Source organism: Caretta caretta, chromosome 28 (genome assembly GCF_965140235.1).
Source record: "Caretta caretta isolate rCarCar2 chromosome 28, rCarCar1.hap1, whole genome shotgun sequence".
NCBI classification, from domain to species: domain Eukaryota; kingdom Metazoa; phylum Chordata; order Testudines; family Cheloniidae; genus Caretta; species Caretta caretta.
The window spans coordinates 3,609,480-3,622,764 of NC_134233.1; the positions used below are offsets into that span (position 1 = coordinate 3,609,480).

The window sequence follows — 13,285 nt, forward strand, 5'->3', positions numbered from 1 at the left end:
CTTTTTACAAAATCATCTTGCTCTTGAAACTTTTTTTGCACACAGCTGGGGCTGAAATTATGGTTCTCCTTGTCCCCCGACGGATCTCGGTCACTTGGCATTTATCTCAGTTAGTACATAGCACCCACTGCCTCTTTGGGAAACCAGGATTGAAAAAGTCAATACCTGTAGGATTTGGAGTTTCAGAGCAGCACAAGCCAAACTGGTGAGTCGATGACATGGAAATACACACCTGCAGCAAGACTAAGTTCCTGTTAACTGCTCGAGGGTTTCCTGCAATCTGCTGTGACAGTGAAGTGTTGGCTCAAGGGGATGTGCTGTGGCCATTGAACCTGAATTCATCATCACATCATGTTCCCATTATGCCTCTTGCGTTTAGGGCAGTGACGAAGCTCCTCCACTCCTGTCTGTTTCTGGCACGTCTTTCAATGGTTCCCCAGCTGTGCCCCAGGTTTCTCAGCTCAGCTTCCACAGCTCGTCACCATGTTGTTTTCAGGTGGTCGCGTTTTCGCGTGCCTTCAGGTGTCCATCTTAGTGCTATTCTGGTGATGGAATCAGTTTCCATCTGAAGCACATGACCGATCCATCTCCAGCATCTCCCGGCAATGATGGGGCTCAGATCCTCTTGGCTGAGTTGTTTTTCCTTGTATATGGTGTTGGGTATGTGATAGGAGAGCGAGAGAATCTGCAAAGTCCAAGTCTTCAAGGCATGAGAAGGGTGTCCAGTTAATGCCTCTTGGAATGTCTTCTGTTGTACGCCGCATTACCCAGGCATAGCTGAAGAGGATTGCAGACATGACACACCCCGATGTACTCCTGTTCTGACTTCAAAACTGAGCTCACTGTGATCAACACTGCATGTGAAGTTGGAATAGATGCTTTTGATAATGTTGATTATACAATATGTTCCATAGGCCGGTCCTGTGAAGCTATCAACAGCCTTCTCAAAGTCTAAGAAGTTTATGTAGAGTTGCCATTGCCATTCTAAGCATTGTTCTATTATGTTTCGTTGAGTGAAGATCTGGTCTGTGCATGCACGCCCTTTCCAAAAACCGGCTTGCTCTTTTCTGAGAACGCTATCAACTGCCTCTGATATAAGCTGGACTATGATCTTACCCAATACCTTGCTTGGCACAGATAAACGTGTGATACCATGCCATTTTTTACGGATTTGATGGCTTGAATGATCTCTTGCTTTGTTGGGGTGTCTGTGTTGATATCAAGATCTTCTTCTGCCTCCTGGATGTTTGCTTCCTCTATAGGTGGATCCCTGTCCAGCAATTCTTTGAAATGCTCTGTCCAGTGCATTTCTTGTTCTTTTTCTGTTATCAGTAGGTGGCCTTCTGTGTCCCTGATGAGAGTGTTTGTTGGTGTCTGCCATTTACCACTGATAAGATTTTGTAGATGGTTCCTTGTTCACCATGAGCAGTTGCCTCCCTGGCTTGTGTTGCTAGATTATCAATATAATGTCAATTGTCTGTTCTCACAAGGTGTTTGATCTCTCGGTGTGCCTTGCTATACTGCTCGTGGTATTTGTCCTTTAGCTTCTGGGATTTTATGGCTAAAACTTTTTTCTTCAGGGCTCATCTAGTTTCTATGGTGTTCCATGTCCTGGGTATAATCCACTCCTTTCTTCTCTTCTGCCTCTGGCTTAGACAGGCTTCACTGTTTTCATAGATTGTAGTTTCTTTGTCCCACTTCTTGTTGATCTCCTCATCTGCCTTCTCCACCTCTTCATCAGTGTCTGCAAGCGTCTGCAAGTATCTGAAACCTGTTCTTTCACTGCAGAGCGAAGGCTTTCTGTATTTCAGGGGACTTTGCTATGTCCCTTTTTTGGTGGCCCCACACTTCTCAGTTTTAGCTTGGTGGAGGCTATCACTAAGGTGGTGGTCGCTGCCAACATCTGCTCTCCTTCTCACTTTCACATCTGTCAGTGAGGGTTGCCATCGATCAATCTGGTTCTAATCTCTGCCATTTGGAGAACACCATGTGAACTTGTGAATTTCACGATGTTGAAATAGGGTTCTGCGGATGACCAGATCCTTCACATTGCAGAAGTCAACAAGCCTCTCTCCGTTTTCATTCATCGTGCCACACCCATGTCTTCCCATTCCTCTGGCACTGTTCTCCTTACCGACCTTGGCATTCAGGTCTCCCATGACGATAGGTCGTGCTGTGGTGTCTCTAACTCCTCCTGTAGTGTAAGGTAGAGTTTGTCCTTTGCTTCTTCATCACAGTCATTTGTCTGAGCGTAGCACTGAATCAGGGTGATGTTCTGGGCCTCCCCCCATCTCCCTAGCCAGCTGTAAACTGAAACGCCCTCCAGCCCCTCCTCTGGCCCTTGTCTCTTCTCCGAGCAAGGAGGCCACGTGATCTCTTTGTTCTCCAATCCCTTCAGTTGACACCTTGCAGTGGAGGGGCTCAGGCCATCAGTTGCCAGGAAACAGGGTGTTGGCCATTCTCTGTGCAGACAGCATCACACTTGCCCTCTAGGGCTCTGCAACAATCATACCGCCTTATCCCACCACCTAGATACTGAAGAAATGCATTGGGGAAACTGAGGCACACACACCGTATTCAGAGAAAACATTCCCACTTCATCACAACATCCCAGAATGATGTTGGCTTTTTTCCTTTGTATGATGTTCCTTGTTCAAAATCAGGCTGTCCCGCCTAGGTTTAAGTTATTAAACAGACTTGTCCTAAGCAAAGAATGTGCATCTGTCTCAGTTTACATGTAAGTAGCAAACTGACCCATTGAGTCAGCAGGGGGAGGAGATTGCAGGAGACTGAACAATTTGGGTTTCTTGCCAGATCCTGGGCCTTGGTCAAGGTTATCTGCCCTCCCACCCCAAATTCCAAGTTAATGAGCAATGCACCCCTACCAATCTTACACTCCCATTTTACCCCTAGCAAGCATAAAATCACCCAGGAGACACAAGGCAAGTCATAAGATCAGGCCAGGGGTCAACCCCGTCCCTTATTCATGGGCTGTGTCTTTACAGCAAGAATAGTTGTGCTTTTACATCACGACAGCTAACTCGATCTTGCTAAGTCCAAGGAAAATCCTAGGGCAGAGGTCCTCAAACTGTGGTCCGCGAGCTCCATTCAGGTGGTCCGCGGATAGTTCCCTCTAAGGTGCGCGCTTGGGCTGCCACACACAGGAGAATGAAGGGCCACCCACCTAATTAGTGGACAGGCATAGCTCCACTAATTAGGTGCCTGGACCCTGGAGAAGACACACATGTAAGATGAGGTGGTGGCCTTGGGGAGAATAGGGGGGAGGTGGGAGGGGGTAGTGCAGTGAGAAGAGGGAGTGGGGGGAATTTGGGCTGTGGCAGCCAGAAAAAGAGGCAACTTGCCCCAGCTCCAGGGCTGCTGCTTCCGGGGAGAGACCCTCCTCCTTTCCAGCCCCAGCTCGGGAGCTGCCGCGGTGGGGGAGAGAGGGCATAGCCATGGCATTAGAAAGGTAAGACTACTGATATTAAAATATGAATTGTGTGCTTTTATTTGTAGAAATAAAAAAAGTTAATTATTATTGGTTTTATTAAATAGCACTTTTATCCAAAGCGCGTTCCAATAGTTAGCTAATGGTAAAAACAACATTTGGAAAGATCATTAAGTGGCCTGCCGAGACCCTCAGCAATTTTCAAGTGGTCCGTGAAAAAAAAAAAGCTTGAGAACCACTGGCCTAGGGTACATGAGGCCCAGGTATATTTAGCTAGTTGAGGTCACCCCTCTCTCCCCCATCTGGGGCTGATGGACACACACTTCCAAGACTCAAAGGACAATGGAATTGATAGACAGGACCACAGGATTTACCCAAGAAAAGGGCAAACTGCAAAAGGGAAAAGCAGGCAACTTGCCAAGGGGAGCTGAGAGAACACGGTGAAGCAAAGGGGCCAAATAGCTTAAAGGTCAATATTTGGGAATTAACAAAAGTCTTAGAGGAGAAAAACAAACAAACAAAAAATAAACTCTGTTGCCAGCCCTAGACGGGGTTTTCACAATGTTTGTCTCCTTTGCAGATTCTCTGATGATAAACAAGGGCCGAGCTCTGATGGAAGGTTTTCCCACACTCGGCGCATATTTAAGGACCTTCGCTTGTATAGATCCTCTGATGTCTAATCAGGTTCGACCGCCGAGCGAAGATTTTCCTGCACTGATAGCATTCGTAGGGTCTCTCTCCTGTGTGGGTTCTCCGATGCGTAAGAAGGGATGAGCTGTCACTGAAGCTTTGCCCGCACTCGCCGCATTCGTAGGGTCGCTCCCCGGTGTGGATTCTCTGATGCGTAGTAAGGCCAGAGAGGCAAGTGATGTGTTTCCCACACTCAGTGCATGTGTTGTTTCTCTCTCCTGTGGGGAGTCTCTGCTGGGCTGTGGTTTCATTGAGGTCCGTGTGAATTCCCTGACAATTAATGGATTTATCCGCTTTTTCCCCTGGCTGGTTTCCCTTCAGCCTCTCTGGCCTGCTCTGACTCTCACCGGCTCTTCCCTGCTCATGGCTCCCAGACAAATTCCCTCAGGGTCTTTGCAATAATGCCCCGTGCGCTTCCACTTGCTCAGCATCTTCCTGCTGAGGATTCTGCTCCTTGTTCTCACTCACCAGCCGGATAGAGGGAGAAACCTCAGAAACAGTGCTGGAAAAAGGGTGAGCAAACCAAACTAAATACCAGAAAGATGGGGAAAATAAATCAGGGACTGAATTCCCCCAAACTCTTCCCCATAGGGGAGAGTAGGGGGGATCAATTTTCCCTTCGCATCCCATCCAAACAATCAGGGGAAGGGAGATCAGGGAGAGATCTATTGCTAGGTGTCAGTCAGGGTGGGCAGGAAGCCATGAGTGGTAGCTGCCCTGAAGATAAGACACCTGCTGGGGAGAATCCTGAACTCAGAGAACGCACAATGTCTTTGTAGGGAATCCCAGCTGTTTCCTTCAGGCACTGACCATATTGGTTTAATGATCCCTCACCTGCACAGACACTCTGAGGATCTTTCTTTCCTCTAAACCTTGGAGAGCCAGGACCCACGGCTCCTCCCCTCGTTCCAGCTGGGAGATCACATCAGGTTTGGAAACTGAAAACCCTGCTGAGGGGAAAGAAAACAAGGAAGACCAGGTGAATTCATAGGCCATTTGTTATAAAAATAACATTCTATTACTTTAACCCCAGCCCCTTTTACAGCAGTACAATCCCACAGCCAGCTCCCCAGGTACTCAAAAGTGTAGGACACTCTGCATATGAGGCATTTAACTATCCCCATCTCTGCTGGGAACACACAAAGCCAGACACATCTCAGAAAAGGGGCTCCTAAAACACAGAGACATAAACTCCATGTCCCAGAAAGTAAAGACTCCATGCAGAGGGTAAGTGACCCTGGACCTGCTTCTAATGCCAGAGAGAAACAAAGATCATGAGAGTGATAGGGAAGCAGGAGCTGTGGAAGGTCCCTAAAAGTGAGGGGGGCACAGACTCCTGAACTGTGGCCCTGCCCCTTCTCCCCGAGGCCATGCCCTCTCACCACCCCTTCTCGCTGACCCCCCGCCCTGCCCTTTCGCCTCATCTTCCCCCCAAAACCTCACTCCCTCCCCTCTGCCCTCTCCCTTCCCCACCTTGTGGTCAGTACAAACTTTGTAAAGTGATGGGGCACGGCCCCTCCCTGTTCCGGCATCCCCATAGGGAAGGTGAGGCTAGTGAGTGTGAGGGATGGCACTGAATGCAGAATCTCAGAGGTCTTAGATGTCAGGGAAGCACATTTTGAGGCTCTGGGGAATGTAGCAAGCCAGGTGTGACAGGAGGGGGTATGAAAATCCCCCAGGGCGTGGAGACAGCTGGGGAATTAGATGCTCTATTCCAGGAGTAACAGACTCTACATTTCTCTGGAAAAGGAGAACGTGAAAAAAGCAGGGTCAGGCCACGTGAGCTCAGTAGGGACGGACTCCAAGACCTGAGAAGCCTGCGTGGAAGTGAGACTGTGGCTGCTTCAGGCAGCGGAGAGGGAAGTGAGGCCTCCAAGCCCCCAGAAGTTTCACTGCCAACTGATGACATCCTCAAGAAAGCTCCCGTTTGTGGCAGGGAAGGGGTCACACTGTGGCTGGGAGGAATGTATGAATGGATTCAGGGGGAGTGGCGGGGGTCACAGTGGGGAAGGAAGAGATGGAGGGGGGCAAGGTTAGGCACTATGCAGTGGAGAAGAGAGGAGGGGTCTAAATTAGCTGTTACCACTGAAGAGAGGGATCATGGAGTCATTGTGGAGAGTTCTCTAAAAACATCCACTCAATGTGCAGCAGCGTCAAAAAGCGAACGGAATGTTCGGCCTCATTAAGAGAGGGATAGATAATAAGACCGAAAATATCCTGTTGCCTCTATATAAATCCATGGTACGTCCACATCTTGAATACTACGAGCAGGTGTGGTCGCCCCACCTCAAAAAAAGATCTATTGGAATTGGAAAAGGTACAGAAAAGGGCAACAAAAATGATGAGGGGTATAGAACGGCTTCCGTATAAATAGAGATTAATAAGACTGGGACTTTTCAGCTTGGAAAAGAGATGACTAAGGGGGATATGCTAGAGGTCTATAAAATCATGACTGGTGTAGAGAAAGTAGACAAGGAAGTGTTATTTACTCCTCATAACACAAGAATCAGAAGTCACCAAATGACTCGATATTCTATGATTCTATAAAATCATGGACATAGAATATCAGGGTTGGAAGGGACCCCAGAAGGTCATCTAGTCCAACCCCCTGCTCGAAGCAGGACCAATCCCCAATTAAATCATCCCAGCCAGGGCTTTGTCAATCCTGACCTTAAAACCTCTAAGGAAGGAGATTCCACCACCTCCTTAGGTAACGCATTCCAGTGTTTCACCACCCTCCTAGGGAAAAAGTTTTTCCTAATATCCAACCTAAACCTCCCCCACTGAAACTTGAGACCATTACTCCTTGTTCTGTCATCTGCTACCACTGAGAACAGTCTAGATCCATCCTCTTTGGAACCCCCTTTCAGGTAGTTGAAAACAGCTATCAAATCCCGCCTCATTCTTTTCTTCCGTAGACTAAACATCCCCAGTTTCCTCAGCCTCTCCTCATAAGTCGTGTTCCAGTCCCCTAATCATTTTTGTTGCCCTCCGCTGGACGTTTTCCAATTTTTCCACATCCTTCTTGTAGTGTGGGCCCCAAAATTGGACACAGTACTCCAGATGAGGCCTCACCAATGTCGAATAGAGGGGAACGATCACGTCCCTCGATCTGCTGGCAATGCCCCTACTTATATATCCCAAAATGCAGCAGGTTTAAAAACAAACAAAAGAAAGTATTTCTTCACACAAAGACAGGATACCGGGCTAGGTGGACCTTTGGTCTGACCCAGTATGGCCATTCTTATGAGTGAAAATAATATTTGTAAAAAGTACATAAAATACAGGGAAACTGGACTAATACAAAGGAAACACAGGGTCTAAATCAATAGGGCCTGGTTAATGCACTGAGATCCCGCACAGCTCCAGATCCCTCCAACCTCCCCTCCCCTAACTACCTCTTCCCAACTGTCCCTTGGTCCTGTTTTTCAGCCCCCTTTCTGATGGGATTGGAGCTGCTCTCTCATATTGATGGAAACTGTACATTGACCCGGTGATTGGGATATTTCCTGTGTTGGTTTAGTTTAATTGGGGGCCTGTAAGGAAAAGAAGCAGGAAGGCAAGGAGAAGGGTTGAAGATGAGCCACTCCTTGGTAAACACTTAAGGGCTGTTAAGAGAGAATGCCCGAACTATTCACTTTGAATATTCTCCCTCCTTGCTCCAACCAATTTACAGAACTGGGTGAGATGAGCAAGACCTGGGACCCAGAAGATCAAAGGTCTGGAGCAGTTTAAAAAGAGACCCCCTCACAACAGAGGGATGGCAAATCGGGTAATTGTGTGGGGCAGTGGCTCTCAATCTTTCCAGACTTCTGTCCCCTTTGCAGGAGTCTGGTTTGTCTTGCGTAGCCCCAAGTTGTACGTCACTTCAAAACGACTTGCTTACACAATCAGACATAAAAGTACAGAAGTGTCACAGCCATTAGTACTGAAAAAATGGCTGGCTCTCTCATTTTTACCATACAATTACAAAACAGATCAATTGGAATACAAATCTTGTACTGACATTTTGGTGTATAGTCTACAGAGCAGTAGAAACAAATCATTGTCTGGATGCGATTTAAGTTTGCACTGTCTTCACTGGTGCTTTTTATGTAGCCTGTTGTAAAACTAGGCAAATCTGTTGATGGAGCCCCTGGCAGAGCTCGGCGTACTCCCAGGGGTACGTGAGCCCCTATTGAGAACCACTGAGCTAGTCTAGTTCCCTGCGGCAGGGAAGGGGTGTTGCGTGGAGGAGAGCCTGGACATGCGTTTTAGCAGTGTGGATGGGCAGAAAAGACGCTAGCTCAGGCCATATCTTCGGGACGTTGCGCAGAACGAAAATGCAAGATGTCGCCCTGTGGCCTGGGTGCTAGCAGGAGGTCCGGGTCGAAGATGTGTGACAGGCAGTGCTGGATTACCCAATAGGCAGACTAAGCAAGTGCACAGAAACCTAAAGTGGCAGAAGAAAAGAAACAAAAACTAGTGAAGTTTTCCAAAATCTTCCAAAGCTGACATCATTTTTCAAAGCGAATCCATCAGAAACAACATCTTCCTCTCAGTAGCACAGACATCGTTCCAAAACCTGTAGGTGTTTCAGAGACTGACCCTTCTTCTATTGGTGAAACAAACACCATTCCAGAACATGTGGATGTGTCAGAGACTGTAACAAATTAAAGGGGAGCGTGAATACTGGCAACATGTCTTGCAGCATGTTATAGCTGTTATTCAAACATTAGCTGAACGTGGTCTGCCTTCTGGGGATCAAATGACAGATTTGGATTATTGCAGAATGGAAATTTCTTGGGATTGTTGAAAGAAAAGGAGTACTTGTGGCACCTTAGAGACTAACCAATTTATTTGAGCATGAGCTTTCGTGAACTACAGCTCACTTCATCAGATGTTTACCGTGGAAACTGCAGCAGACTTTATATACACACAGAGAATATGAAACAATACCTCCTCCCACCCCACTGTCCTGCTGGTAATAGCTTATCTAAAATGATCAACAGGTGGGCCATTTCCAGCACAAATCCAGAGTGAATTTGTGTGGGGGGGTGGAGGGTGAGAAAACCTGGATTTGTGCTGGAAATGGCCCACCTGTTGATCATTTTAGATAAGCTATTACCAGCAGGACAGTGGGGTGGGAGGAGGTATTGTTTCATATGCTCTCTGTGTATATAAAGTCTGCTGCAGTTTCCACGGTAAACATCTGATGAAGTGAGCTGTAGCTCACGAAAGCTCATGCTCAAATAAATTGGTTAGTCTCTAAGGTGCCACAAGTACTCCTTTTCTTTTTGCGAATACAGACTAACACGGCTGTTCCTCTAAAACCTGTGGAGATGTGTGTCTCCCACAGATGAAAAACCAGTTGAACGATTTATAACATTCCTCAATTCGAAAAGCCACACTGGTGAAGACATGGCAAATCAAGTACTGCAGTATCTGTGCCAAGTTTGCAAAATAGATTTCTCAAAGTGCAGAGGTCAAGCTTATGACAACGCTGCCAACATGTCAGGGCGTTTTCAAGGAATGCAGAAGAAGCTTTTCGAACAGAACAAATATGCCATCTTCACACCATGTGCTGCACTCTCTCAGTCTTGTTGATTGTTGGCCGGTGGCAGTAAGTTTTTTCTCAACAGTCCAGTTACTTTATACATTTTTCTCTGCCTCAACACACCGACGGGCAGTTCTTAAAACATATTTGGGCAATGATCGTGTGCTGAAATCTCTTTCTAATACTCGCTGGGAGGCACATGCAGTGGCAACAAGTGCCATTCTGGAGTCCTACTCCATTAGAAAGTATGGCTGAAGACCAATCACAAAAGGGAGAAACTCTACGAGAGGCAGAAAACATTGCAAACAAGATGCAAGAACTAGAGTTTGTATGCATGTTGATCATGTAGAATGAAATTTTACAACACTTTCACCACACAAGTCAAGCTCTCCAAGAAAAGCAATGGGATTTGAAAACATATGCAGACCACCTCTGTCAATCATTAGCAGACCATTTACACACTTTGAGGAATGATTTCAAAAAATTTGAAGATAAATCAAAAGATATCTTGCCTGATACTAACTACAGAGAAGCCCAGTCCCACAAGCAAATCAGGAAAAAAAGAAGGAAATGATAGCACTGCTACAGACTAGGGACCGAATGGCTAGGCAGCAGTTCTGCAGAAAAGGACCTAGGGGTGACAGTGGAAGAGAAGCTGGATATGAGTCAACAGTTTGCCCTTGTTGCCAAGAAGGTCAATGGCATTTTGGGATATATATGTCCCTGGGATATATATCCATGGGATATATATATGCCCTGCCTGCAGATCGAGTGACGTGATCGTTCCCCTCTATTTGACATTGGTGAGGCCTCATCTGGAGTACTGTGTCCAGTTTTGGGCCCCACACTACAAGAAGGATGTGGAAAAATTGGAAAGAGTCCAGCGGAGATTAACAAAAATGATTAGGGGTTTGGAACACATGACTTATGAGGAGAGGCCGAGGGAACTGGGATTGTTTAGTCTGCAGAAGAGAAGAATGAGGGGGGATTTGATAGCTGCTTTCAACTACCTGAAAGGGGGATTCTAAAGAGGATGGATCTAGACTGTTCTCAGTGGTAGCAGATGACAGAACAAGGAGGAATGGTCTCAAGTTGCAGTAGGGGAGGTTTAGGTTGGAAATTAGGAAAAATATTTTCACTAGGAGGGTGGTGAAACACTGGAATGCGTTACAGAGGGAGGTGGTGGAATCTCCTTCCTTAGAAGTTTTTAAGGTCAGGCTTGACAAAGGCCTGGCTGGGATGATTTAATTGGGGATTGGTCCTGCTTTTGAGCAGGGGGTTGGACTAGATGACCTCCTGAGGTCCCTTCCAACCTTGATATTCTATGATTCTATGATTCAGTGCAAGGCAGAAACAGCATTGAATCCTAGAGACAAATTTCACGTATCTACTTACTACGCTATAGTTGATACACTTGAAGCTCATATGAAGAGGAGAGGTGAAGTGTACAGAGAAGTATCAAGTAGATTTTCTTTTCTAAACGATATGGACTTATCTGACGAGCAATATTCACAAAGTTCCTAAAAGGTACTTGACTCATACCCTGTTGACTTGAAAGTGAATCTCTGTGGAGAAGTATGGTAGTTCCATTGTTATATGCGCGCAAAGTTTAATGAAACAGGAAAAATGAAATCCAGTCACATTGATCTTCGTGACACAGTATTGAAAGACGGAATACAATATGTATTTCCAAATGTAGAGATCGCACGACGTATTTTTCTAACATTGATGATTATTAACTGATCAACAGAACGCTCTTTCTCAGCTGAAAAGAATAACAACCCTCAGAGAACAACAATGTGTCAGGACAGACTTGATTCATTTTCCCTATTGAGTATGGAAGTGGACTTGCTTCGTCGAGTCAGCTTCGATGAATTTATCCATATTTTGCAATCAGAAAATCTAGAAAGAAACTATTTTAATTTCAGCATACATGTAAGTTTTGTGTCATTTCGAAAAATAAAATTGTATTTTACCGTATAGTATTGTTTTTATTTTGAATTACACATGGGGGGCACAATAATCTTTTCAGTGCTTAGGGCCTCTAAATGTCTTAATCCGGCCCTGTACCCACCAATTCTTCCCTGTGGCTGCTCAGCCCTGGAGCACCCACGGAGTCGACGCCTGTGCCTTTGGACCCTGGAAACCCCCTCCCCCCAAAAGGCAGAATAGGAAGTAGCCTAGGGGAGCCGAAAAGCTGAGCTTTTCGGGAGCCGGAAAGCTCAGCTGTATTGCTGACTAATGGCTGGCCAGCATGTTGTGGCCGGATTTCCCCACTGACCCAGTGGTGGAATACTCCCCGTGTTAGGCCCTGGGCTGGGACATGGTGTAGTCGGGTGGCCCCACATCCCCCTTCCCCTGTGTGAGGATGGGACGCAGCGGGGAGGGGGGGGGTATTGGCCTGGGAATGTTCCCTGGGGATGGGAGACCTGAGAGCCTGTCACCTGAGCCAGGAGGGGGAGGGGGAGGTAACACCTCTGCCCAGGAATGTGAACGGAGGCTGCAGGAGAGATCCTGCTGCGGGAATTTAGTTTCAGTTTGGGGCTGGTTGGAGGAACGCAGGGAACCCCAGGGCTGGGGTCTAAGCTCCCTGCTCCCCCAGAAGGACTTGACTGAGGGGTCCTGGGTGTACCCACAAGCTCTGTTTTGGACTGCGTTCCTGTTGTCCAATAAACCTTCTGTTTTACTGGCTGGCTGAGAGTCTCAGTGAATCCCAGGAAGAGAGGTGCAGGTCCTGGACTCCCCCACACTCCATGAAACCCTGTCATCCCGCCCCTGGGGTGGCAACCTCCTCAGCATAGACCAAGAAACCTGTGTTTGTTGGCAGTCCACCAGAGCCAGGTCCCCCATCTGTTTGCTGCTCGGCCCTGTTTGAGTGTCTGGGCGTATAGACTCATTACTGGTCTGTCCTGAATACAGGCCAGAACCTCCTAAATGTTTGGTGCCCCACCCTGTCAGAGGGCCAGGGCCCCGTAGACTCAGTACTGTGCTACCCCACAGAGTGGCAGAGACCCCAGTGCTAATTCCCCCGTGAACTGTGCCCTTCCAGAGGACTTGTAGCAAGGGGGGCATGACCTCCCTCCCCGACGGATGGAGGGACAGCTGCAAACACCTTACAGCGTACCATGGATTGATTTAGAGGCAATCGGATCTTTTCTGTCCTCTTATCTACCCCTTTCCTGATGATTCCCAGGATCCTGTTATCTTCCTTGCAACCTGATCTGTCTTCCCAGGTCCATCTCCCCAGGGTCTTGGAAGCATCAGATTCTCTGCAGCATCTTTGTGAGCAAGAAATTCTGTTACAGGTTCCCCCCCTCCACTCTACCATGTTGACCCAAGTAGACAAGCCTTCACACAGAGAGGATAAGACAGTTATTTTTTCACAGCTGGTAGTGTGGCCGAGCGGTCTAAGGCGCTGGATTAAGGTTCCAGTCTCTTTGGAGGCGTGGGTTCAAATCCCACCACTGCCAACTCTTTAGTCATTCTGAACCTGCATGAATGCAGAATGTAGCTTTAGTCCTGATTTTGGGGGCTTCCTTGATCCTTTAAACTCAGACCCTCCTCATCAATTCTCTTGCCCTCTCCTCCACCCTCCAACCCCCCTCTAGTTT

At 47.2% G+C, this 13,285-nt stretch overlaps 1 non-coding gene and 1 pseudogene across 1 annotated transcript; one reads left to right on the plus strand and one right to left on the minus strand.

Moving 5' to 3' along the window:
* Positions 1 to 3,991: 3,991 nt before the first annotated feature.
* LOC142070216 (uncharacterized) lies at positions 3,992 to 5,670 on the minus strand (annotated as a pseudogene).
* A 7,392-nt stretch (positions 5,671 to 13,062) lies between these two features.
* Positions 13,063 to 13,144, plus strand: TRNAL-AAG (transfer RNA leucine (anticodon AAG)). Its single transcript has one exon. It is a non-coding gene; the product is annotated as a tRNA-Leu (tRNA).
* Positions 13,145 to 13,285: the final 141 nt, after the last annotated feature.